This window comes from Phoca vitulina, unplaced genomic scaffold, assembly GCF_004348235.1.
Source record: "Phoca vitulina isolate PV1807 unplaced genomic scaffold, GSC_HSeal_1.0 scaffold31, whole genome shotgun sequence".
Taxonomy (NCBI): Eukaryota; Metazoa; Chordata; class Mammalia; order Carnivora; family Phocidae; genus Phoca; species Phoca vitulina.
This window is the reverse complement of record NW_022589734.1, coordinates 20,887,145-20,912,837: the sequence shown is the minus strand read 5'-3', so window position 1 is coordinate 20,912,837 and position 25,693 is coordinate 20,887,145. Positions and strand designations below refer to the sequence as shown.

At 41.9% G+C, this 25,693-nt stretch overlaps 1 pseudogene; it reads right to left on the bottom strand.

The window, feature by feature from the left end:
- Positions 1-20,641: 20,641 nt before the first annotated feature.
- LOC116644897 lies at positions 20,642-22,125 on the bottom strand (annotated as a pseudogene).
- Between the last annotated feature and the right edge of the window lie 3,568 nt (positions 22,126-25,693).

The following is a 25,693-nucleotide window of genomic DNA, read 5'->3' as shown; positions in this document are numbered from 1 at the left end:
TTAGAAGAATACTTCCAATAAAATATGAAGAATTTTCACAGAGAAGTTAAAAAACATATTGCATCCTTGCAATAGCAATCTTAGGACATGAAAGATTCTTTGGAAATTAAAAATATGAGCTCTGGCATTTAAAAAAATCAATAGGAAGTTTGGGAGTTAAAGTAGATAAAATCTTCCCGAAAGTAAAACAAAATGATAACATGGGCATTAGGAGAGAAAGAAAATGTGGGATTAATCTAGAGGAGTCAATACTTGCCCAATACAAGTTCTAGAAGAGAAACTGGGGTTGGGGAAGTGAGAAGAAAACAAACTATCGGAGAAACAATACAGGAAAATTTCATAGACCAGAAGGATATGGATCTTTAGATTAAAGGGACCACTTAATGCCCAACACAATAAGTAAGAAAAGACTCAACCAAGAAATATCATTTTGATCTTTTAAATTCAGAACGAGAATTATTTTTAACCTAGAATTCAATTTTTAGCCAAACTACCAAAAAAAAAAAAAAATGCAAGGGTAGAATAAAGACATTTTCAGGCAGGAAAGTTCTCAGTAAATTTACCTCACATGCACCCTTTCTCAGGAAGGGTGTGCCACCAAAATGAGGGAGTAAAGCAAGAAAGAGGAAAACATGAAAACCAGGAAGGAGAGTTCCAACACAAGAAGGAGGTGGAGAGAATCACCGAGATGATGACAGAGAGAAGTTCTGGGATAACAGTGATACAGTAGCCCAAAAGAAACACTGGTCCAAGTTAGAAAAAGGAAGAAAGGGGCCCCAAGAAGGAGGTGTTTAGATTCTAATAGATTATCTGTTCTGTATTACTATGTGGAAACTTTTGTGGAGACTTGGAAGTTGTGGCAAAACTTAAGGATAGTTATATACAAAGCCAGGCTGATGAAAACAAGGCAATTATTAACTCCAAGAAAAACAAAAAGCTGTACAAGAAAGGAAAGGTAATTATAGTGTAGTGTTAGCTCAGTAGAGAGCATTATTTATATAGTAATAATAATACAAACGCTGAATATTGATTTAACAAAAAGGGGAACAAGAGGAAGTAGTGTTATGGGGCAGCAGACTTAAATCCTCCCCAACTGTCAGTCACTAAATAATGATCTAGTAGAACATATATATTACTTAGAAATATGTAGATAAATACCAGAAGAACTACTAAAATTAATTAAAAGTAGCTGCCTACAGGAACTGATGGTTGAAGGGGATAGAACAGGGGAATTGCTGTGGGTTTTTTCCTTTATTTTAAAAAGGCTTTTAGTAATATTTGATTCTTAAAATGTATACATTTATTTGGATAGTTTTTAAAAAACAATAAGCTGCCATAACTCTGATTTTAATGAGGCTTATGGTCAACAAATTAGATACATTTTTGCCCTCACAGATCATACAATTTAAACACAAACCTCAGAAAAATCATATAGACTATTTTCTAACCTAAAGAAGCCTAGGAGGGCACCTGGGTGGCTCAGTTGTTAAGTGTCTGCCTTCAGCTCAGGTCATGATCTCAGGGTCCTTGGATCGAGCCCCGCATCGGGCTCCCTGCTCAGCAGGAAGCCTGCTTCTCCCTCTCCCACTCCTCCTGCTTGTGTTCACTCTCTCACTGTCTCTCTCTCTGTCAAATAAATAAATAAAATCTTCAAAAAAAAAAAAAAAAAGAAGAAGCCTAGGAGAGTTCAGTCTGAATGCATTTGTTCCTTCCTCTCTTTGTCCATCTGTAGAAATCCTTAAAGTGTTAAAAAGTTGCATGAGTAGGTACTCCCATATTTTCCCAAGATGTTTAAGAGATTAATTGCGAAACCTTCCCCACAATCTGGAGTGAACGTTTGTGCACCATACCACTTGCTAACCAAGGCAGAGAAACCAACTGATGTTGGGAGAATTTGTGGTGTCTTTTTATCTAAGTTCAGAGAAGGCACCATGGATAGATGGAGTCTGAGCCAAATCTTCAAGTATAATAGATGTGCAATTTGATGAATAGGAGACAGTTGTGTCCCTGATTCGAATAGAACAGCTTGGAAAGGAGTAAAGTTGTAGGTCAAATCAAGAGTCACAATGGCCCTGGGGGGTGTTTCTCAGAAACCTGCAAGGTTTGGAGAAATAAGACACTCAAGAGTCACAGAGAATATAACCTGCTAATTCATCCCCAAACTGCAATTTCTTCATCACAGCACAAATCCCTGGTAGACTAATAAAGACTTTTTGCCTCAAGCGCCATCTCCACAACCAGGCAATAGCTAGCCTCCTTACAACAATAATAACGTGTTAATGACTTTGATAAGGGAAGATACATATCATTATCACCTCTTAATTACCTTTTGGGCAATGGGAAAGCAGCTGTGGAATACACAAATCAAGGAGCCTGGGGAGGAAGTTTCCCAGAAAGTGGTCCCTGTGATTGTTGATTTTGTACCATTCAGCTTCCATTAATTATCTTATTTTTTAAAAAGATTACCATTAGTGAAGAAGCAAAGTACAGGCTTGCAGTTGGTTTGGTTTCAATTACAGAGTGTTTCCTTCTAGGAAGATCATTTCCTTGGGGCTTAGTGTTTAGGTTCCTTGTTGATATCCCTCCCCATCTTCACATTCACGGGACACAGTCCTACACATTTACTTGGCAAACCAAGAGCCAGGAGACACTTTGTGATTCCTCGAGAAGTAGGCAAGCTCCATTTTCTATTTGCTATGGCACCCAGCACAATGGAACAGCCCGACAGTAAATACCAGTTGAAGAAAATACATATGTTTATTGCAGGGATTCTACGGTTTTCGCTATTTGGTTTTAGATATTGCTTTGAAATCCCTATTAATACACTGTATGTGTATGGGCAAATCTAGAGCATCTCTGTGTTCCACACCACAGCCAGCAAACTTCCTAAGCAGGAAAGGGATCAAAACTTGCTCCCACAGGTCACACACCTTTCCAGGTAAGGGGAGGGAGGGCTTTGATTCTTATTTACATAATGCTTTTCAAACTCTTGCCCACCTTTTATAGATGTGGGATGTGTAATCCCCAAAACCTCAGTCCTGAGGTGTCTTGTGCCCCAAAACTTTGCCCAATGGCCAGCCAGGGAGTGAGTAATTCTTGTGCAGTAAATCAATCCTCTCCACACAAAAGGCGGTCATCAATTTTACATTCTCTTTGCAAGAGTTGAAGATCATTTGCTCTCTGGGAGTTGAAGGTTACCTGAAAACAATTCCCATTATCACTCCAGAATTCCTGTCTTAATGTTATCTAGCCCTCAATGGAATTATTTTTCAGCTGTATAAAATTCTGCCCCAATTCCCTGTTCATTTTTCACTGTTATCAGTTATAATATTTAATGTTTCTGTGACAACTTATTTCAATTTATCTCTCTCTACAGATTGGCAAAATCACTGCCCACAAGAAAGACAAAGAGGAGGGGGGTGGAGAGAAAGAAAGAAGGAAGGAAGGAAGGAAGGAAGAAAAGAAAGAAAGAAAGAAAGAAGAAAGAAAGAAAGAAAGAAAGAGAAAGAGAAGGAGAGAAGGAGAAAGAGGGGGGATGGAAGGAAGGAGAGAAGGAAGGAAAGAAAGAAACTGGCATGTGGATACACTGAATTGGAAACATTAAAATGCTCGTTCTTAAAGCTTGTCTTGCCTTGTTATCTTTATTTTTACAGATTTTATTCTACTTATGGTTTCTGGTCTAAAGTAGAAGAGTTACTGAGGTTCTTTATATTCATGAACCCAGAGCAATCTAAATCTAAGATGATCCCTCAAATATGAAGTTATCATAAAACCACAAATGAGCAGTGGGCAGCTGAGATGACCACAGATCCCATTATTTGGATGGGATAAAAAGAGATTAGAAGAAGTGCCTTGCAGATTAACAGTCATCCTGCTTTTCCTGTAGTGATTCTGCATTGTGTGCCTAATTTTCAAAAGTTCAATGGGGCATTTGAATTTTGTGAAATGCAGTTCACTGGGGGTTTATATCTATTCCTCACACATAAGCAGACCTAGAGCCCCTGCTCCAGCCCCTTCCCCTCACAGCTGCTCTCAGGCCTGCCCCTTACATCCCCACAGGTATGTGGCGAAGGGGCGGGGGAGAGAGAGAGAGAGAGAGAGAACGCTCCTTTCTCTTCCACCCCACCTGTGATGGCCTCCTCAGCTTTACCCAGCACCCACCCCACAGCCTCACTTTCCAAAAGCCCCTGCTGCTTCTTTTTCTCTGTTCTAGAAACCAGTCCTCAATGGTGCTCTGAGGCTGGGATTTTACTAAAACAAACAGGAATTTTTACTGTGGACAAGGGTGTTTGGGAATAGCCTGCTGTTGGCTTTGATGATCTTGTGCATCTATCTCTGTCCCTGGTTGAAGCTGAAGACGAAAGGGAAGGATGTGGAGCCCCAAGCTGCTGATGTGTCTGCTATGAGGACAGCAAAGCAGGAGAACTGTGGGATCAAGGTAGACAGGAGTTCTGGTTTCTAAAAGGCGAGCAAGTGAAAACTGGAAATCAGAGAACAGGTCGGTCGGGCAGGAGAGAAGGAGCTGCCTCGGAGCTCACGTGGCTCCCAGCGGTGTGTGAGTAGGTGGGTGGGGGTGAGCAGACTACAGACATGTGGGCTGACCCCCCAGCTCTCCCATTCCTTCCTCCCCTCTTCGTACACTTTCACATGTGATCCTCCGTTCCCTCTCTTTCACGCACCCACTGGAAACTACCAGAGCATGTGTCCAGAACTTTCTGAGACGGTCTCTGTCCTAAGTGTCTGTTCTCCTGGCCCTACAAGCAGTCACAGGGAAAGCCAGGGTGCTGGGCTGTGACATCAGACTGGGGGGTTCTAAATATCAGCTTTGTCACTTAATTACTGAGTGGCCTTCCTTAACCTTCTGTCTCCATTTCATGACTCATCCATAAATTGGCTAGAACAGCCCACTGGGTTGCTGTGACAATTAAAAGTGACAGTAGAAGAAACAGCTTAGCATAGTATCCATCTATGCTAATATCGAATAGTATCTAATTAGTCTCTCATAGTAATAGTAAGCTCTCAATAAATACTAAACTTATTTTACTCATAATTGTCATTACTACACAAGGAGATACTTGACACACACACACTCTCTCTCTTTTTAAAGATTTTATTTTATTTATTTTAGAGAGAGAGAGTGCGGGGGGCAGAGGGAGAGGGAGACAGAATCTTGAGCAGGCTCCACACCCAGCGCAGAGCCCAATGCAGGGCTCGGGCTCACAACCCTGAGATCATGACCTGAGCCAAAACCAAGAGTCGGAAACTTAACCAACTGAGCTACCCAGGTGCTCCAACATCTCTAATCCTCTCAACAACCCAGGAAGGGGTAGAATGTCTGAGAAATTCCAGAAGTTGGTGACAAAGCATCATCTCTCATACCAAGAGAACAAACCTTTTGTTGCACGACTTATCCCCATTTCAAAATGAGAAAATGTGGCTATGGTACACAGAGCTCTCTTACCTTCCCCCATGTTCTCCTCGATCTTCCTTGAAACTTCACTCCCAGGTACCATGGGAGAGGCGAGATGATCACTTATCCCAATGAGTTTGCATGGAGGGAAGGGAAAGAGGGTGTCCCCTCCTTCTTGAATGGTAGGGTAAGGGAGCACAGAGAAGCAGGTGAGAGGGGGCATGCTGCCATGATCCCAATGTGCAGATTTGGAGCTTCACTGCTTTCTGAAAAAAAATCCATTTACATCTGGTTAGTTTTTATAGCATTAATATTATGCTGTGCTAAACCTTAGGTACATAGTAGATATAACAGGCTTCCATGTGTTAGCCCAGGGACATAATCACTATGCAAAACTGCTTGAATTAGAGAAAGGTGTCCCAAAGTTCCAAAGAATATTCTTAGCAATGAGCCATTAGGACATAAGTGGTATAATTTGCAAGCTCCCTGTATGATTTTAAGTCAGCCTTAGTCATTTTCTTCCTAAGAATGTGTAGCAATTCATCATAATTGAATCAATGATAGATAAGCCTTAGTAACAATCTGCTTTGACCTCATGGGACTGCAAAGTTGTGACCTTCAGAGGGAGACAGGTGGTCTCTCAGTACTTTAAAATTTTTCCCCAGCATAATCTTTGCACTTTGTATCACTGTCTTTGGTGAAGAGATTTCAACTCTCCATGAATATGGAAGTGAGGGAAGGAAGGAGGAAAGGAGGGAGGGAAGGGGGAAGAGAGGAAGAAAAGAATGAATGGAGGAGGAGGGAGAGGATGGAAAGAAGGAAGGAGTAGGGGAAGGAAGGAAGGAAGGGAAGGAAGGAAGGGCTGTGAAAGTGGTTCTCTCTCTAATATAGCAGAGTTTATTTGCCCATCTATTAGCTGGATTTAAAAGTTCCAACTCTAAAATTCTATGAATTATTGAACACCTATTAGTGGACTTAGCAGTCTGATGGTTAGTGGAGGAAAAGGATAGTGAGGAGAGTTTAGCAAATAGACATTAGTCACAAAAGTTATTCTAAGGAGCTTACAATTTAATTGGGGAATTAAAGTTAACACATGAAACAATCAAAGGACAGTCCATGCTAGCCCATAATGAGGTTCTAAATTACTTGTTACAGAGGAAATTGTGAGGTCAGAGGGGAGGAACAGTAGTACGAGCTGGAGGTATCAGGGAAGATTTCTATGAGATTTGAGACTTGGGCTGCTGCCTGGAAGGATCACGAGGAAGAGCAGCAATTGCAATGAAGACAGAGGCTGAGATGAGTCTGTTTGTGGATCATGGAGGCCAGTTTGGCTCAGGAGAGAAACTGGCAGGGTGGGGCCGAATCAGCAATGGCCTTGGAAGTCAGCCTCAGGAATTTTAACACAGGATGTGGTAGCAAATAGAAGCAGGCTGGGAGGTTTTCGAGCAGGACTCCTTCCCCATTCTTTCTCTTCCTCTTCCCAGTGGATGAGGTGACTTGCGTTGGCCAGAATGACCCCGTGGGTGGTGAATTTCCGAGAATGTGGCAGATGAAAGTGGTGGTGGCATCACCAGGCATCTCATTCTGGCTCCCAGATGGTGATAAATCTAGGCCAGGAAGCACCACTATTTCCCCAAGTTCTGTGACTTCACAGAAGTTGCAGGAAACGGGGTGGAGATGGGACGAGAGAGTTTTTCTCCACTGCCTCAGGGGGTGGTATTTTATGAGACGCATATGGCGCTGGTTTAGATCTGAGATGGTTTCCACATGTGTGCCCCTTCTCATGATAGATAAGGAACTCAACCAAGAAGTATCCTTTTGGCAAAACAGCTCAATGCTGTGTGATACCACCTTCCATCTTTCTAGATCATCAAGATTTTGTATAGATAGAAAAGCTGTCTCTGAAGACCAAACAGACACACACTTGATGGATTCAGAATAATGGCTATCTGTGAAAATAAATTCACCACAAAAATTGAGCGATCATTATAACATCCTGATTATCTCAGAATAACTGTTTGAAGTTATTTGAAGCCATTGTGATATTCATAAAGTTCTGAGCTTTCACAAAATGAAAACATGCCATAAAATAAATACCCTTCAAATTTTATGCAAATCACTCGATTTGAATAAAATAAATGTTAATTAAGTTTATATATGCAGATTAATTCTAACTAGCCATGTTTTCATACTTAGTTATTAGCCACACTTTTCTTTTTATGTCTCATTGAAATTAGCCCTATTATTTAGAAAATATTAACAAAAGAATGCTTTATATGCTTTAAATATCTATGCATTAAATATGAAATATTATCCAAATAAGAAAAAAAGACATATTTGAAAACAATAAGAAATAATTTTATGGAACATATTTTATGTTAATTTGAGATTTTACTTGAGATCAGAGAAACCATGTGTATTTGTGCCTATTTTTTTTTTTTTAGATTTTATTTATTTATTTGATAGAGAGAGAGAGAGCACGAGACAGGGGAGGGTCAGAGGGAGAAGCAGGCTGAGCGGGGAGCCTGACACGGGGCTCGATCCTGGGATTCAGGGATCATGACCTGAGCTGAAGACACTTAACTGACTGAGCCACCCAGGTGCCCCTGTGCCTATCTTTATTGTTTCTATTATATTATATTATATTATATTATATTATATTATATTATAATCTGTAGCCTACTGCATTTGTTTATATCTCCATCAGACTGAGTCTTAGGATGATTTCTTATGTGAACAATAAAAGGGATCTTCTACCAATGAATCAAGTAGGCAAAAAAATGTTTGGGGGAAAATACTGAGAAGCAAGTTTGATCTTTTGTTTTATATGCCAATGTGTAATCATAGCAGCTTTAATTAATGTACCTGCTGCAACATAAATACATTCCAAATCACATTTTCAATAAACATAAAGTAAGGGTCATTGCTTACAAAATCCATTTTGCAGGTAGAAAAAACTGATTGCAAGAATAAATGACTTGTTTGAAGACAGACCGTTAGTAACAGATAAAATCAGATCACGCTGTCTTCACTTTAAGCTCAAAGTACTTCTCATTAACCTCATTTATGTATGCTTACCATTGGACAGGATCTTACTTAGCCCAGAGAAGGGCTCCCAAAAGGAAAACAAAGGATCTTAGGATAAGTCTCCCTAGCATTTAGCCTCTTTTAATTCATACAGGAAATTAAACCACTGGTTCTCAAATATGGCTGATCATTAAAATCACCCATGAGGCTTAAAAACATGGAACAGTCAGGACCCACACCAGAGCTAATAAAATAAAATCTCTGGAGGGGGAGTCTTTTGAGACTTCTTTTTTCCAGAAAAATACCATATGTTTATTAATCAACTGCCTGACACACTTCCGTATTGCTTTTTATTTCCTGTTTGGAAATGTCCTGATTCTCATAATCCTCTTTATTTTTTTTTTTTTGTCATTTCCATTTTCTATATTTTCTGGGCCCTTAGTCTTTTAAAAAGCTCCCTCAAAAGGATTTTGATAATCTTGCAGGTTTGGAAGGCAGATACTATTAGAAGATCCCAAGAACATTCAGTTTTAGGATGAAAAAATTAAAGGGAAATAATTTGGGCTGAGGGTATCTTACTCATCATCTTGGCAGCATTTCTGTAGATGGTTGTCAGGGCCAGAAGATTCGTGAATGAAACAACAAAAGGGAAATATATACAAAGAGGAGGAGATCATTCTTACCCAGGAAGAAACAGACCCAGCTACACTAGCTCAATATTCAAGTCTTACTCTAAGACCGGTTTTAATTCTCTAAATGGCAGTCTTGAATGAAAAAAAAAAACACTCTCTACAGGGAAGAATGGCCATCAATGAAGTTTCTTTTATACTCTTTGCTGCACACGTTCTATTAACCATGTTATAACAGGATTCATCCAAAAACCAAATGCAACGAAACAAAACAACAAAATTACAAACTCACTACTCCTCCAGAATGCTTGGCAGAGAATTTTAATTAATCCAGCATTGTGATACACTGTAATTAGGATGTTTACCATTTCATATAATGTATTTAACAGTAAACATCTCCTGAATATGATGTTTTATGATAAACCAAAGAGCATGGTGGATGATCAGTCATAACTTTAGTTCTCGTCGTGCAATTCTTTAGGAGCAAATGCACCCACACAACATGGGCATGATGTGACTAAACGGGAATGTCTGTGTTCTATCTGCCTTTCCATCACCACAACATGCAAGAAGACACAGTCGACAGGGAGAAGGTGTCATGCATGGGTGCATAGGTGCACACATATTCGTTTAAGCCATTGGGTGGCTTAAACAATAAACATTTATTTCTCACAGTTCTGCAGGCTGAAGTCCAAGATTAAGGTTTTGGCAGATCTGATGTCTGGTAGGAGCATTCTTCCTGGTTTGCAAATAGCACTCTTCTGGTTGTATCTTCACATGGCTGAGACAGCAAGCTCCAGTCTCTTTCTGTGAGGACACTAATCCCAATATGGGACCTCCATCCTCATGACCTCATTTAAACATAATTACCTCCCAAACTCACCTGCACTCACATTGTGGGTTAGAGTTTCAACATACGAATTTTATGCAATGATTGAGATGATCCTAGAATTTTTATCCTTTATTTTGCTAATGCGGTATAGCATGTTGATTGATTTGCAGATGTTGAACCGTCCTTGCATCCCTGGAATAAATCAGACTTAGTCATGGTGTACAATCCTTCTAATATATTGTTGAATTTGGTTTGCTAATATTTTGTTGAGGATATTTATATCTCTGTTTCTAAGGGGTATTGGTCTTTGATCTTTTCTTATTGTGGTGTCCTTGTCTGGTTTTGGTATCCATGTAATGCTGGCCTCATAAAATGAGTTTGGGAGCATTCCTACCTCTTCAGTTTTTTAGAAGAGTTTCAGAAGGAAAGGTATTAACTTTCTTTGAATGTTTGGTAGAATTCACTGGTGAAGTGTCTTGGTCCTGGACTTTTGTTTGTTGAGAGTACACTGATTACAGATTCAATCTCCTTACTAGTAATTGGTCTATTTAGATTTTCTATTTCTTCATGATTCAGTCTTGGAAGATTGTATGTTTCTAGAAATTTATCCATTTCTTCTAGGTTGTCCAATTTGTTGGCCTATAATTCATAGGTCTCTTATGATCTTTTGTACTTCAGCAGTATCAGTTATAATTTCTCCTCTTTCATTTCTGATTTTATTTGAGCCTTCTCTCTTTTTCTTAGTGAGTCTGGCAAAGGTTTTCCAATTTTGTTTATCTTCTCAGCTCTGTTTCATTGATCTTTTTAATTGTCTTTTTAGTCTCTATTTCATTTATTTCCACTCTGATCTTTATTATTTCCTTCCTTCTACCAGCATGGGCATTCATTTATTTTTCTTTTTCTAATTCCTTTAGGTGTAAAGTTAGATCATTTCTTTGAGATTTCTCTTGTTTCTTGAGGTAGGCCTATATCACTATGAACTTCCCTCTTAGAATTGCTTTTGCTTTACCTCATAGATTTTGGTATGTTATATTCCCATTTTCATTTGTCTCAAGGTTTTTTTTTTTTCTCCTTTGATTTCTTGGTTGACCTACTGATTGCTCAGTAGCATGTTGTTTAAACTTCACACATTCATGATTTTTCCAGTTTTCTTCTTATGATTGATTTCTAGTTTCATACCACTGTGGTCAGAAAAGATGCTTAATATAATTTCAGTCTTCTTAAATTTATTGAGACTTGTTTTGTGGCCCAGCATATGATCTATCCTGGAGAACATTCCATGTACACTTGAGAAGAATGTGTATTCTGCTGCTTTGGATGGAATGTTTTACATATATCTATTAAGTCCATCTGGTCTAATGTGTCATTTAAGTCTGATGTTTCCTTATTGATTTCCTATTTCCTATTTGGGTGATCTATACATTAATGTAAGTGGGGAATTAAAGTCTCCTACTATTATTGTATTGCTGTCCATTTTTTCCTTTAGATCTGTTAATACCTGCTTATAGGCTCCTATGTTGGATAAATAAGTTTTTACAAATGTTGTATCTTGTTGAATTAACCCCTTTTTGTTAAGTAATGCCCATCTTTGTCTTTTGTTATAGCCTTTGTTTTAAAGTCTATTTTGTCTGATATAAGTTTAGTTACCCCAGCTTTCTTTTGGTTTCCATATGCATGAAATATCTTTTTCCATCCCTTCACTTTCAGCCTGTGTGTCCTTCCATCTGATGTGAGTCTCTTTGTAGACAAAATATAGATGGTCTAGTATTTCTTGGGAACACAAGCAGGGGGAGTGGGAGAGGGAGAAGCAGGCTTCCTGCTGAGCAGGGAGCCCGATGTGGGGCTCGATCCCAGGACTCTGGGATCATGACCTGAGCTGAAGGCAGACGCTTAACGACTGAACCACCCAGGCACCCCTCTAGTATTTTTTTCTATTTAGCCACTCTAACATTTTGACTGGAGAATTTAGTCCATTTACATTTAAAATAATTATTGATAAGTATGTACTTACTGTTATTTTGTTAGTTGTTTTCTGGCTATTTTGTAGTTCTACTCTGTTCCTTTTTTCTTCTCTTGCTTTCTTCCTTTGTGGTTTGATGACTTTCTATAGTGTTATGCTTAGGTTCCTTTCTCCTTATTTTTTGTGTATTATTATAGGTCTTGGCTTTGTGGTTACCATGAGACTCACATATAACAGCTTATATATATGTTTACTTATATTTATATATAAGCATATTTACATATATTTGTATATATGTAATATATATAGATAGACCAGTCTATTTTAAATTGATAGCAAGTTGGGGCGCCTGGGTGGCTCAGATGGTTAGGCGTCTGCCTGTGGCTCAGTGCATGATCCCAGGGTCCTGGGATCGAGTCCCACATCGGGCTCCTTGCTCAGCGGGAAGCCTGCTTCTCCCTCTCCTTCTACTGCTCCCCCTGCTTGTGCTCTCTCGCTCTCTCTGTCAAATAAATAAATAAAATCTTAAAAAAAAAATAAATTGATAGCAAGTTAAGTTTGAATGCATTTTAAAACTCTGCGTTTTTACTCTCTCCATCCCACATTCTATGTTTTTGATTTCACATTTTCCATCTTATTTATTTTGTGTATCCCTCAACAATAACTATAGTTATCATTATTTTTACTACTTTGTCCTTTAACTTTCATAGTCACTTTATAAGTGATTAACTTACTTGCTACATATTTACATTTACCAATGAGATTTTTACATATGTTTTCTAATTACCAACTAGTGACCTTTATTTTCAGCTGAAAGAAGTCCTTTTAACATTTCTTGTGAGCCTGGTTTAGTGGTGATGAACTCCTTTAGCTTTTGCTTGTCTGGAAAACTCTTTATTTCTCCTTCAATTCTGAATGATAACCTTGCCAGGTAGAGTTCTCTTGGTTAGAAGTTTTTTCCTTTCAGCACTTTAAAGATATCATGCCACTCTCTTCTGGCCTGCAAAGTTTCTGCTAAAAAATCTACTGATAGTCTTATAGGGGTACCCTTGTATCTAGTAAGTTGTTTTTCTCTTGCTTTTAAGATTTTCTCTTTATCTTTGTACATTTTATTTTATTTTTTAAAGATGTACTTATCTATTAGAGAGAGAGAGAGAGTGAGCAGGGGTTGGGGCAGAAGGGGAGAATCTCAAGCAGACTCCCTACTGACTGGGGAGCCAGAGGTGGGGCTGGATCCCATGACCCATGAAATCATGACCTGAGCTGAATCAGTCAGACACCCAACCGACTGAGTCACCCAGGCACCCCTATCTTTGGACATTTAAATTGTAATATGTCTTGGTGTGGGTCTTTTTGGGTTCATCTTGCTTGGAACTCTCTGAGATTCCTGAATCTGAAAGTTTGTTTCCTTCCCCAGTTTAGGGAAGTTTTCAGCCATTATTTCTTCAAATATGTTTTCTGCCCGCCCCCTCTTCTTCTCTGGTACTTCTATAATGCAAATGTTACCCTGCTTGATGTTGTCCTTAAGATCCTTTAAGCTATCTGAACTTTTAAAAATTCTTTTGTTGTTGTTGCTCTATTTGGGTGAGTTCCACTGCCTTGTCTTTCAGATCATTGATTTTTTTCTTCTGTTTCATCTAGTTTGCTGTTGAACTCCTCTAGTGTATATTTCAGTTCAGTTATTGTATTCTTCAGCTCTTTGGTACTTTCTAATATTTTCTATCTCTTTGTTGAAGTTCTCTCTGTGTCTGTCCATTCTTTTCCCCAATTCAGTGAGCATCTTCATGACTATTATTTGTAGTCTTTGTCAGGTAAATTACTTATCTCTGTTTCATCAGGTTTCCCCCCACCCCAAGGTTTTATCTTATTCTTTCATTTGGAATGTATTCCTTTGTTTCCTCATTTTGCTTGACACTCTGTGCTTATTTGTATGTGTTAGGCAAAACAGCTATCTTTCCCAGTCTTTTTTTTTTAAGATTTTATTTATTCATTTGACAAAGAGAGAGAGAGAGAGCACAAGCAGGGGGAGTGGCAGGCAGAGGCAGAGGGAAAAGCAGGCTCCCTGCTGAGCAGGAAGCTCAATGTGGGACCCAATCCCAGGACCCCAGGATCATGACCTGAGCTGAAGGCAGACGCTTAACCAACTGAGCCACCCAGGCACCCTATGTTTCCCAGTCTTAGAGGGGTGGCCCTGTATAGGTGATGAATCTTATCATTTAACCTTGCCCTAGTTCTTGATTGTCCCCCCAATTGTTTCAGACCTATGGGGCCCAGAAACACAATCCCTCATGGCCGCCAGACTCTCATGATCAAGAGGCATCCTGTGTGTGGGCTGCATGTGCCTGCTGGCTCTGGGAAGGTGGGCTGCTTGCCCACCACCTCCGGGGGCCTGGGCAGCAGTGCGGGAGAGGGGCACTCACCTACCACCTCTGATGAGCAGGTGCTAGCAAATTAGAGTGAGAGTGCAAAAATTGTGCCCACCAGCACAGGCACTAGCAAGATAGAGAATGTAAAAGTGGTTCCTGCCAGCCATCCAACCCTGAAGAGACTTCCAACAGGCTTTTTCTCCTCCCATAGACGCTTTATGATTATCAATGAATCTCCTTCACATATGGTCTGGGCTCTTTTCAAACTGCTGCCTTTGCACTGGGTCCTGGGACAAATGAATCTGCATGTGAGCTAAGAGTGGACTCATCATTTCCTGTAGCCCTGTGGTTCTCCTGGATATAAGCCCCATTGGTTTTCAAAGCCAGACTTTGGGGGTATGCCTCTCTAGTGCATGTCCCAAGGGTTGGAGATGCTTGCTCTGGGGCACAAACCCATCACTCCTCAAGTGGGAGTTCTGTATTTGTAAGACCCCTCTGATGGTGGGTTGCCACACTAGGAGTTGGGTTTTTGGTAAAACTACATCTCTGCCTCTCCTACTGGTCTCGAGGTAGCCCTTTTATCCTTGTTGTGGAGTAGTTGTTTGGCTAGTTCTCAGGTTCTTTTCAGAAGGAAATGTTCCATATGTAGCTGTAGATGTGTTGTGTCCATGGGAGGAAGTGAGTTGGGGATCTTCCTATGCTGCCATCTCGAACTGCCTCTTCAACATATGAATTTTGGAGGGACACAAACTCCCAGTCCACTAGTCTTGTGCTGTCCAACAAGGTGGCCACTGGCCATGTGTGGCAACTGAGCCCTGTCCAAGCTGAGATGTGATGTGAGTGCAAAATACACACCAGAGTTAAAATAAAAGCAAAACAACTACTGAAAATATCTCATGAATAATTTCTGTCTTGTTACATGTTAAAATAACCTTTTGAGTATATATGGTTAAGTTAAAAATCATCACAATTTATTTTGCTAATTTCTTTTTACTTTTATTTAATGTAACTACTAGAAAATTTAAAATTACTCCTGAGGCTCACACTTGTGAATTGCATTACGTTTCTGTTAAACAGAAGTGGTCTAGTCTGGTTCCCAAATGGGAGTGATTTTGGCCTCCAAGGGACATTGGCAATGTCCGGAGACATTTTTGTCACAACTGGAGGGTTTAGGTGCAATTGACATCTACCTGGTAGAGGCCTGGGATGCTGCTCAACATCTTATAACTCACAGGACAGCCTCCCCACGAATAACAAAGAACTACCCATCCAAAATGTCTAGCACCAAGGTTGACAAACCCTGATCTAGAAAAATCAATTAATAGGGTATAAAAGGAACTTAAAGTGAACAAGTGAAACACCTACAAATCTATATCTATATGATGGAATACATATGATACCAGTAAATGACCATTTGCAATATAAAGGGCCTGTGGCCAGAAGTATCTTAACTGTAGAGAACAAACAGATGGTTCCCAGAGGGAAGGTGGGTGGGGGATGGGGGAAATAGGTGAAAGCGTCTAAGAGTACACTTACCTTGAACACTGAGTAGTATATGGAATTGCTGAATCACTATATTATATACCTGAAACTATTACAAAACTGTATGTTAACTACACTGGAATTAAAATTCAAAAACTTAAAAATCAAATAAATAAACTAATTAAAAAAAAGGGGGGGGCCTAAAGCCAGAAGCAACCCATGCATGTGGCATGGGACAAAAGAACAGACCAGCTCACATTACTCCTTCCAACCCCTGATTGGTTGTCCTATGTCACCAGCAAGTTAGTTAGGAAGAACTGGAGAGTGCTCTCACGACCCGTAATAGACGGTGTGAAGCTTACGGCATATACTCACAGGTATGAATATTCACAACAAATGTGCACAGCAGGTCTCATTTGGTCCCATGTTGAAGACCACATTACTTATAATTCAGACCAGCTGGAACCTTCTATAATAAGGATTTTAGATTTCAAAATGAGCAAAGTTATTAGGTAAGTGGTTCATCCTAGTGAAATTTATTCCTGCCTCAATGTGCCATGTGTTTTAGAGAAGTTAAGAAATGGGATGAAATCGGTCCTAACCCTGTAACATTCTGGCCCTGCTTTTCTTTTGAAGGTGTGCCTGACTTCAACTGGTTTCCTTGCCATGTGTTTTTTTCTTACTCCAATGCAATAAAGAGTTCTGAGTATTTCACCTTCTGCTTGTTTGGCTTGCAGCAAGGAGGTATAACCATCCTTGGATGTGATGCATGACACATTAGAAGCGGCAGGATCAAAGGGTTTGGGGACTTTGGCTAAAAATTTGGAACCCCTGCTTCTCTGTTTCCATCTTTCTGCAGGAGAAAAGCCCAGTGCTTATCACTGAAGTTCTTCACAAATAAATGCAGGAAAATACGTTTCCTTCCTTAGTCCCCAGAGATGGAAATGTACTCCGCTCCATCCCCACGCCATATGTTTTACCTGAAAACTGTATTTTGATCGTCCACATCTACAGGTCCTGCTCACCTTAACCTCTCCTCGCAGCACAACTGTTGCAATGAGATTTACATAAATGAAATTTTCTCATTTATGCATCAGCATGGCTGTTTCCAGGCCACTTTGGGTCATTTCCTCAACAGGCCGAAAGTGGTGTTCGCTTAAATTCACAATCTTCAAAATTTAGGCAAAAACAAGGTTCTACTTGGAAGCAAAAATAAACTGGTTAGTGATTAGGTGAAATAAAATTATCTTGTTACAGAAACCATTGGTCTGCAAATGCTGTGCTGCACCATTAAACCGCAGGAAGGAAAAAAAGGAAACCACATTACTTTACATAACTTTCGTACCTCATATAACCTCCCAGGCCCTCCCTCTTTAGCCAGATTGAGGATCTGCCTTTAAAGCGCAATAATTTTCGGGAGTAAAACATGTCTAGGAAAAGATCCCATGCTTTGGATAAAAATAAATGCAGCTCGTTTATATTCTAGGTGGTGTACGACAATGGTGAACGGCGGGGAGATCAGCAGACTGAGTTGGCCAGTTCCCCTTCGGGGTACACAGCGGCACGGCATTCTCCCACCCTTCTGAATAGAGACGGAGCCACGCGAAAGGATGAGCGTCACTTCTGGTCAGCGCCGGGGGGACGTGAGGGAGGGCAGCATGTGTCGGCCCGGATCTTTGAGTGATTTGGATAACCACACTCGCCTGGAGACTCAACGTGGGCTATGTAGCCTGAGAGGCGAAGTCACAGAGATTTGGGGCCGTTTGTTGCTGTGGCATTCCCTAACCTCCTCTGACCGATAAACACATCAGCTTAGTATCTAGTATCTCGCTTTTACCTTCTGCACCTTTTTTTTTTTTAAGATTTTATTTATTTGACAGAGAGCACAAGCAGGGGGAGTGGCAGGCAGAGGGAGAGGGAGAAGCAGGCTCCCCACTGAGCAGGGAGCCTGATGCGGGGCTCGATCCCGGGACCCTGGGATCATGACCTGAGCTGAAGGCAGACGCCCAACCGACTGAGCCACCCAGGCGCTCCTGTGCCTTTTCTAATATCGCTTGCTTCTTCCCAACCTCACACGGGAGAGGGAATTTAATAAACACGTGACAATGATAATTACAAAGAGAAAAATACGTGTAAACACAGAGTCGTATCAGGGAAGAGAGTGATCATCTGACAATAGCCATTTCTCCTGCCATCGTGTGTGTGTGTGTGTGTGTGTCTCTGTGTGTGTGTGTGTGTCTGTGTGTGTGGTTTTTAAGTGCCACTGCACCCTGTTGAATAATGGGTGATTTGCTCCACTTTTTATTCATGCCAATTCAACAATGTTGCCATAGAATAAATTTTTTTTTTTACCACAGAATAATTTCTAATGACCCAATTTTTCCATGCCCTGATTTTGGCGGCAGCCAGCGTTCCATTACTTTGGGTGTTTGCCGTCCTTAGTTGACTGCATTAGCACGGAGACTACCAGCTTGGAGAACACCTGCGGCGTTGAGACCCTGCATCCAGCTTTTCCATGTGCTGTTTTCAATTCTCCCGCTGTGTGCTGACCACAAGTATGCGAGTGCGAAGACCGAATGCTAATCAAAAGGGAAAACAGGGTTGGCCGTGGCGATGTCTTAGCGGGAGACTCCTCCAGCCCAAGGCATGTGTTGGACACATGACTTGCTGGCAGTGGTAAGCGCCCTACACCAGCTGACTATCAATAACTCGGAAGGTTAGTTACTTTTCTTTTTTCTTTCCACTTAATTTGCAATTTTATCAAAGCGAAATGTGTCCATGACTTAAAAAAAATGCAATTCTAAAAAAGCCTCTAATGAAAAAAAGCCCAGGCCTCTAGCCTGTCCCTCCTGACCCCCGATTTACACTCCACGGATCTCCACTTTAAAATCTATTTGCTGTTTTGTCCCCATGTTTCTAAATAACCTGCTTCTACCGTATTGCTTGATTTTTCCAGACTTAGGTAGATGTCTTGATTCCCCACGATAGGACACAAAAACTTAGGGTTTGCATGAACATCTTTTTGTGGACACACATGCACATAACACACAGTATCAATTAGTTTTTACTGTGTAACCAAGCATTCCAAAACATATTGGCTTAAAGCATCCGTTTATTTACTCACAGTTCTGTGGATCAGCAGTTGAACTGAGCTGGGCTGGGCTGGACAATCCTTCTGGACTTGGCTGAGCTCATTCATGCAGCTGTGGTCGGTTACTGGGTTGGCTGGGGGCTGGCCAGCCTAAGTGGCCTCAGCTGGGGTGGCTCTTCCACACTCCATGGATTCTTTTTTTTTTTTTTTTTTAAGATTTTATTTATTTATTTGAGAGAGAGAGAGTGCACACACAAGCAGGGGAGGGGCAGAGGGAGAAGCAGACTCCCCACTGAGCAGGGAGCCCAACGCGGGACTCGATCCTGGGACTCCGGGCTCCAACAGAGCCACCCAGGTGCCCACGCTCCATGGATTCTTTCATCCTCCAGCAGGCTGTGCGGGGCTCCCGCACACAGGGAGATGGTCAGGGTTCATGGTGCAAGTGGGAGCACATGAAACTTCTGGAGGACCAGGCTCAGAACTGGCTTTCTGGTACTACCACTGCGTTCTCGCAGAAGGCCAGTTGGGTTGAAGGGAGGAAAATCAAACTCCACATCCTGACGGGAGATGCTGTGCTTCACTTTGTGCAGGATACAGGGAGAAGAGGATTGTGGCCACTTTTGCAATCCGGCACAACAAATGGTACATACACACGTCTGCACTCCTCCTCACCACCGTTCTCTTCATACAGCCCTAAACATATCCTATGTCATCAATGGGAGTTAAGTCAGTATTAGCATTTGCCCTGTGATAGTGATGGACGCTTATGTTAACTAGAGCTCATACCGGACTAGCATTATATGGCCTTTTATATATACAGATTTCGGCTCCGATACTCGGAGTAAATAATTGTCTTGTTTTGAATGGTTTGCTTAGTTTTTCAAATGTACTCACCACTCACTCAGCTCCAATGAAGCTCTCTGCAGTAAGTGTGCATTTCCTAAGGACCAATGTAACAGGTGAATTGTCAGTTGCTTCCCCCCCCCTTGGATTCATCCCTTCTGAACCCTCTGTCCTTCTAGTCCAATCTGGACGGGCTGTTCTTTGGACCTGTTACATAGTAATCACTCTGAGGTTCTCTTGGCTGCTTTCTTCTGTAGAATGTCCTGTTTCTTGGCTAAGAGCATCTTCTCTCTGAGTTTTCTCCTCCTTTTGGAGGAACATAACCTCTAGTAAATTCCTGAAAAACAGTGCATGGGAGGCAACTTTTTGAGACTTTGAATCGCTGCAGATGCTATCCCACTTGCAGACTTGTTTGCTCACTTAGAAATTCTATGGGGGAGACTACTTTCTCCAGAGTTGTCAGGCACTGTTCTACCTCCCGGTATTACTTTTAAGACCTCGGATATCATTCTGATGCCTGGTCCTTTGTCCATAATCAGGTTTTCTTCTCTAGAAGTTTCTTTAAGAATCACCTCTATTACCGGACTTCTGAAAAAACACAATGATGTATCTCATTGGGGGTCTTCTTCCATTCCTGCTGTAGGCTTCTTGACTCTGGGTCCAGTAACCCTTCCATCTTGTTCTGGGACACCTATTGGGTATCCTTTATAGAGATTCTTATTTTCTCATTTTCCTCTTATTTTAAAACTACTTGTTTTGTTTTACTTTTATGAAGGCTTCCCTTCCCTCCCTGCCTCCCCTTCTTTTTCTTTCTTCTTTCTTTCTTTCTTTCTTTTTTCTATTTCTTTCTTTTTCTTTCTTTTTTCTTTCTTTCTTTCTTTCTTTTTCTTCCTTTTCTTCCTTTCCCTTCCCTTCCCTTCCCTTCCCTTCCCTTCCCTTAGCTGCTTGGCCAATAAGCTTGTCTTTATCTGAAAAACCTTCACAGAAAATTGTGGTTTGGCTTAGCTCTCAGGAGCCGGCTCCTGAGCTCTGAGGAAGTCTGCCCTCTTCTGAGTTACATGATCTCTCTTCTGAGCAAGAGATATTCTGGAACAGTTCTGCCCATTCTTTTGAAGTTCTTTCTTAGGCTTCTTCTTATAGACTGGCTTCTCCCATACAGCAGTATGAGTTTTCTTGGACGTCTCTTCCGTCATGTCTGGAGTTTATGTTGTTCTTTATGGAGTGAGCATATTGCTTCTGGTAAGCAATATGGTAAGCATCTTTCCTCCCTTCCATTAGGTAACATGCGTCATCTGCAATGATCTGACCCACGGTGTGCCTCCAGTGTATGTCTGCATTGGATTCCCTGCTTTCAGAATCACAACCAGGGAATCGCGTGGTACTGTGCGGGCCTCCAAAATTCCAGTGGTAGTTCAGGAAAGGCCTGCATTCAAACAGCAGGTGGAAGCACCTGGTTGACAACCAATGCTTTCCTCCTTATATTTGTTTCTGGTCATCCCCATTTGGCCTCCGGAGATCTTGTCTCTGCCAAACTCACTGAGAAGACTGCAGGTCCGTACCATGTGGGGTAGCACGCTTTGTCAGGCCAGTCTTCACACCATACTCTGGAAGCTCATGAGCTTTCGCTGGGCAGGCTACCATATCCCTTTCTATACGGGCATGAGCAGTCTGACAATTAACCTCTCTGTGGGTTACATGAACTGTTTTGGGTATATTGTACCTATTTTTGTCCTGGATTAATAAGTGTTTCTGAGCATAGTAATCAGTTTTATCCTCTTGTTTTCATCTAAATTCCACTTTGTATCTTTTCATTTTTTTTTAAAGATTTTATTTATTTATTTGCCAGAGAGAGAGCAGAAGCAGAGGGAGAAGCAGACAGAGGGTGAAGCAGGCTCCCTACTGAGCAAGGAGCCCGATGTGGGACTCGATCCCAGGACTCTGGGATCATGACCTGAGCTGAAGGCAGATGCTTAACTGACTGAGCCACCCAGGCGTCCCAAAGTAGGACTTATTCTTGATACCTTTAACAGGGACCCATGTCCACAGCTTGCCATAGACCTCTTTTTCACAGGTTTTTAAACTTATTTCTCTGCATTTCTAATTTAGTATTTATTTATTCTATTATATTTTTAAATTCAAAGAGCTCTTTAAATCTGCTAAATGTTCCTTTTTTTTTTTTTAATGTTCCTTTTTAAGGGCACTCCGTTCTTGTTCTGCTTTCATGGATACAATATTCTCTCTTATTTCTCTGAGGGTTGGTTGGTTGGTTGGTTTGCTTACTTTTTCTTTACATTTTCTTCTGGTCCCTTCATGGTCTCTTCCCTCTGTGATGTTTATCAATTTTGAACTTTGCCTTTTATGTTAGATATTTCCTTCAAATACCTGTTATTCCTTGGATGCTGTAAAACGCTAACGGCAGCCGAGAGAGTATGGGCGGGATTTGCGACTGATGGGATTCACTGATCAGGAGTCGCGTCCCCTGCATGGTATCTGCATAGTTTTCTCTCTCAGCAGCAACAAATGACCACAACCTTGGCCTTCAAAACAACACATTTTATTTATCTTCCAGTTCTAGAGGTCAGAAGTTTGGTACAGTCTCGCTGGGCTAAAACTAGGGTGTCGGGAGGGCGGCATTCCTTTCTGGAGCCTCTGAGGAAGGATCTGTTTTCTTCCTTTTCCCCAGCTTCTAGAAGCCACTCACACTCTTTGGGTTTTGGCTCCCTTCCTCCATCTTTAGGGCCATCAACAGTGGGTCAGCTCCTTTCACGGCACATCACTCTGACCTCTGACTCAGCCTCTCTCTGCTACCATCGAGAACCCTGGTGATCACGTTGGGTCCGCCTGGACGACCCAGGACACTCTCCCTATGTCAAGGGTAGCTGATGAGCAATCTCCATTCCATCTGCCCCGTCACTGTTTCGCTGTGTCATCTAACATAGGCACAGGTTGCAGGGATTAGGACATGGACACTATTCTGCTAATCGCAGTTACCGCAGTATCTGTGGATACTTTCTCTTGGGCAGATCAGTTTACCAAGGAAGCCTCCGTTCTGCCGGTGCATTTGCAAGCCTGGCTGGCAGCATTCTAGGAGTGAGAGTACAACGGTGATGCTGGTGGCATGGCTGGGTGTGCAGACGTACCCCCCTCCTTAGTCTCCCTGGCCGCCGTAGGTCACAGGTGCCCTCAGCTGTGACCAGTGGTCCCTAGTCCAGGATCTTCTTGCTCAGTCTCTTTTGAGAATAAACCTCCTGTCTTGTACTAGGGAGGGAAGGGACGCTGTCGGAGATACCACTTCAACAGACTTTGAACTACTTCTCCCGGTTCCAGTCCTGCCCCCGCCCCAGCGGGGGCGGCGGGTGCCCCTACCGCGGAGACTCTCCAGACTTCTGTGGCCCCGTTCATCCTGGCTGTTGGCTTCACTTCTCATAGGCGCTTGCCATTCAGCTTTCTTTTGCCCTACTAAGTCAGTGACTGCCCATCCATCTGCTCTCTGGCTTCCAAAACATTGCTATTTCCTCTTTTGTTCTCGAAGTCCTTATTGATGGGTGCTTTTCCTTTCTCTTCCTGTCATCTTAGTGGGAGTTTGAGAGGGACTGGAGGTATAGTCTTTTTTTTTTTTTTTAATCTGCCATGTTTAACTAGAAGTCCCTATGGTTTGGTTGTTGTCATTGTTTTTTTAGGAGCATTAAGTAATTGTGAAACCAATTATATTCTTTGTGTTCTGCATGACAGTCAGTTTCTGTTAGTTTTCATTAAACACCAGTGACAAGAGTTCAGAAATTTTTGTATTCCCTGTGAAGGGAAAAAAAATAATGCAGTGACGATGGCAATCACCACGTGGCAATCTCAAAATAGGAATGTCAAAACAGCCTTCTCGGCCCGGGCCCGAGTTGGTACCCAATGGGGCATTTGCATGAATTGCATGATGCCTTCACTATAGTCCCAGAATTGTGCCAGTCCGAGCTTTCATCCCAGCCTCTGGGCACAGGCCTGTGCCTGTTGAGAGGGTGCTGAATAAATACTTGGTGAATTCATTAGTTGTTTTTCCGAGTCAAAGCTGGGAAAGCAAGCTCCCTTCCCATTCGAGATGTCTAAAATGAAACGCCAAAGCACCACATCCGAGTTTCAATGAAGGTAAAATACCGAATTCCCTGGAGTCATCAACAAGAACGTTGCTATTTTAGGTCCTAGTGATGCTATCCGCAGGAGATCAGAGAAGTTAGCTATACAAGATGTGGATTTTACCACCTCCTAGTTATCTTCCATTCAAAGGCATTCTCTCTCCTTCTCCCCCCGAAAGCATGCGATTTCTGATAACTTCTGTCCCGGGAAATGAAAGCTTGGCCAAATCCAACGCTGACCATGCAGGTGGATGGGGTTGGGAACCTCACCTCACCCAGCTGGAGGTAGAGTGGTGGCTACGGTTCAGTTTCTTTCTCTTAGCACCGTGGCTCTTTTCACAAGTATGTGCAGTTTCTTTTGGCACCAGCAGTTTGTTCCATGTGACTATCTAGAAGGAGTGGGGAGCTCGTGCTGGGTTACCAGGGCCCTGTAGGCATCTAGCACTTTGCTCACACCAATGCCAACACAGCTACTCGGCAGGCTCCAGGTGAGGTGGTCGGCTGCTCCCCAGCCCTGGGTAATGTCTCTGTTGTGCTGGGGTTTGCTGACGTCTAAGAACCACCGCTGCACCCAGCACCACTGTGGCACAGAGACTCGGTTCTGTTAGCAAGGTCTCCTTCTGCTCGGCAGTGCTACTAATTAGCTGTTAACACGACATCCTCACACACACACCTCAGTGCAAAGAACAACCAGTTCAACCCATGCCTCAAAAGCTGACAACGAAAGTGAGAGTGAGTGGTGATGATACATTTTGTTCCTCCAGAGTACAAAAAAATAACCATCGTCATTTGATAAATTGTATATAGCAGTGCTCTGTTGTGCCGTATTTATGATTCCAAATGTGAGGCCTCAGTTGGAATGCTGGTGGCTGAGAAAACAGAAGGGAGGAACAAATATTTTTTTAATCTGTTCTGCGGTGATATGAAAGGAATGGAAGAGATACTTATTAAAACCTCAACTAGCTTTGTGACCTTGGGCACAATCTTGCTTCTCTTGAGACCTCAAATTCTCGCATTTATAAATGAGGGGACTGGATTACTTATATATTGAACTAAGAGGTTTCTTTCAATGTTAAAAACCTGAGATTCTAAGCTGGGCCACTTTCCCCGAAGAGAACCTGTGAAAAAGCACATCTCCCATTACATCAGGATTTGTTAGAGCCAGCTCGGATTTAGCACCCTTATACACACGCAGGTGTCAGAAATTTGTAACGAGTAAGACATACCCTGAAAGGGGTAGTTTTAGGGACAACGTGTTTGCTTGTTTGTTTGTTTTTTAATAGCAATATGATAGTTTGAAGAGCTCTGTGCTTTGGGAAATTGCCATCTAGTACCAAGGACATGTTAGTCATATTTCTTTTTCCTTTTTTTTTTAAGATTTATTTCTTTATTTGAGAGGGAGGGAGGGGCAGATGGAGAGGGGGAGAGATAGTCTCAAGCAGACTCCCTGCTGAGTGCGGAGCCCGACGCGGGGCTCGATCTCACAACCCCAAGATCGTGACCTGAGCCAAAACCAAGAGTCAGATGCTCAACCCACTGAGCCACCCAGGCACCCCTCATATTTATTTTTTTCACTTCATTATCCCAAGCACAACTTTTGGAAACTGTCACTGTGACTAGCCCACCTGTCAGCTCCAGACTTGGAGATTTCCAGACCCCATGGAAAGACATCGGTGTTGCCGGCACTCTTCCTCGTTATCTCATGCAAAACCCATTTCTTAAGGTCAGAGAGACACACAATGTGAAAGGATGTTTCTTTACAAACATTTTGAAAGCTAAGGTTCTCTTTTGTGGGTGGTAGATGCGAGCTCCATGTTTGGTCATCCGTGACCCTAGGGCAGAAATAAATATTCCATCCTGCTTCCCCCTACTTTTCCGTGGCACAACTGATGTCCCTGATGGATGGGAGAGGAAGGGGGCTGACAATATGGT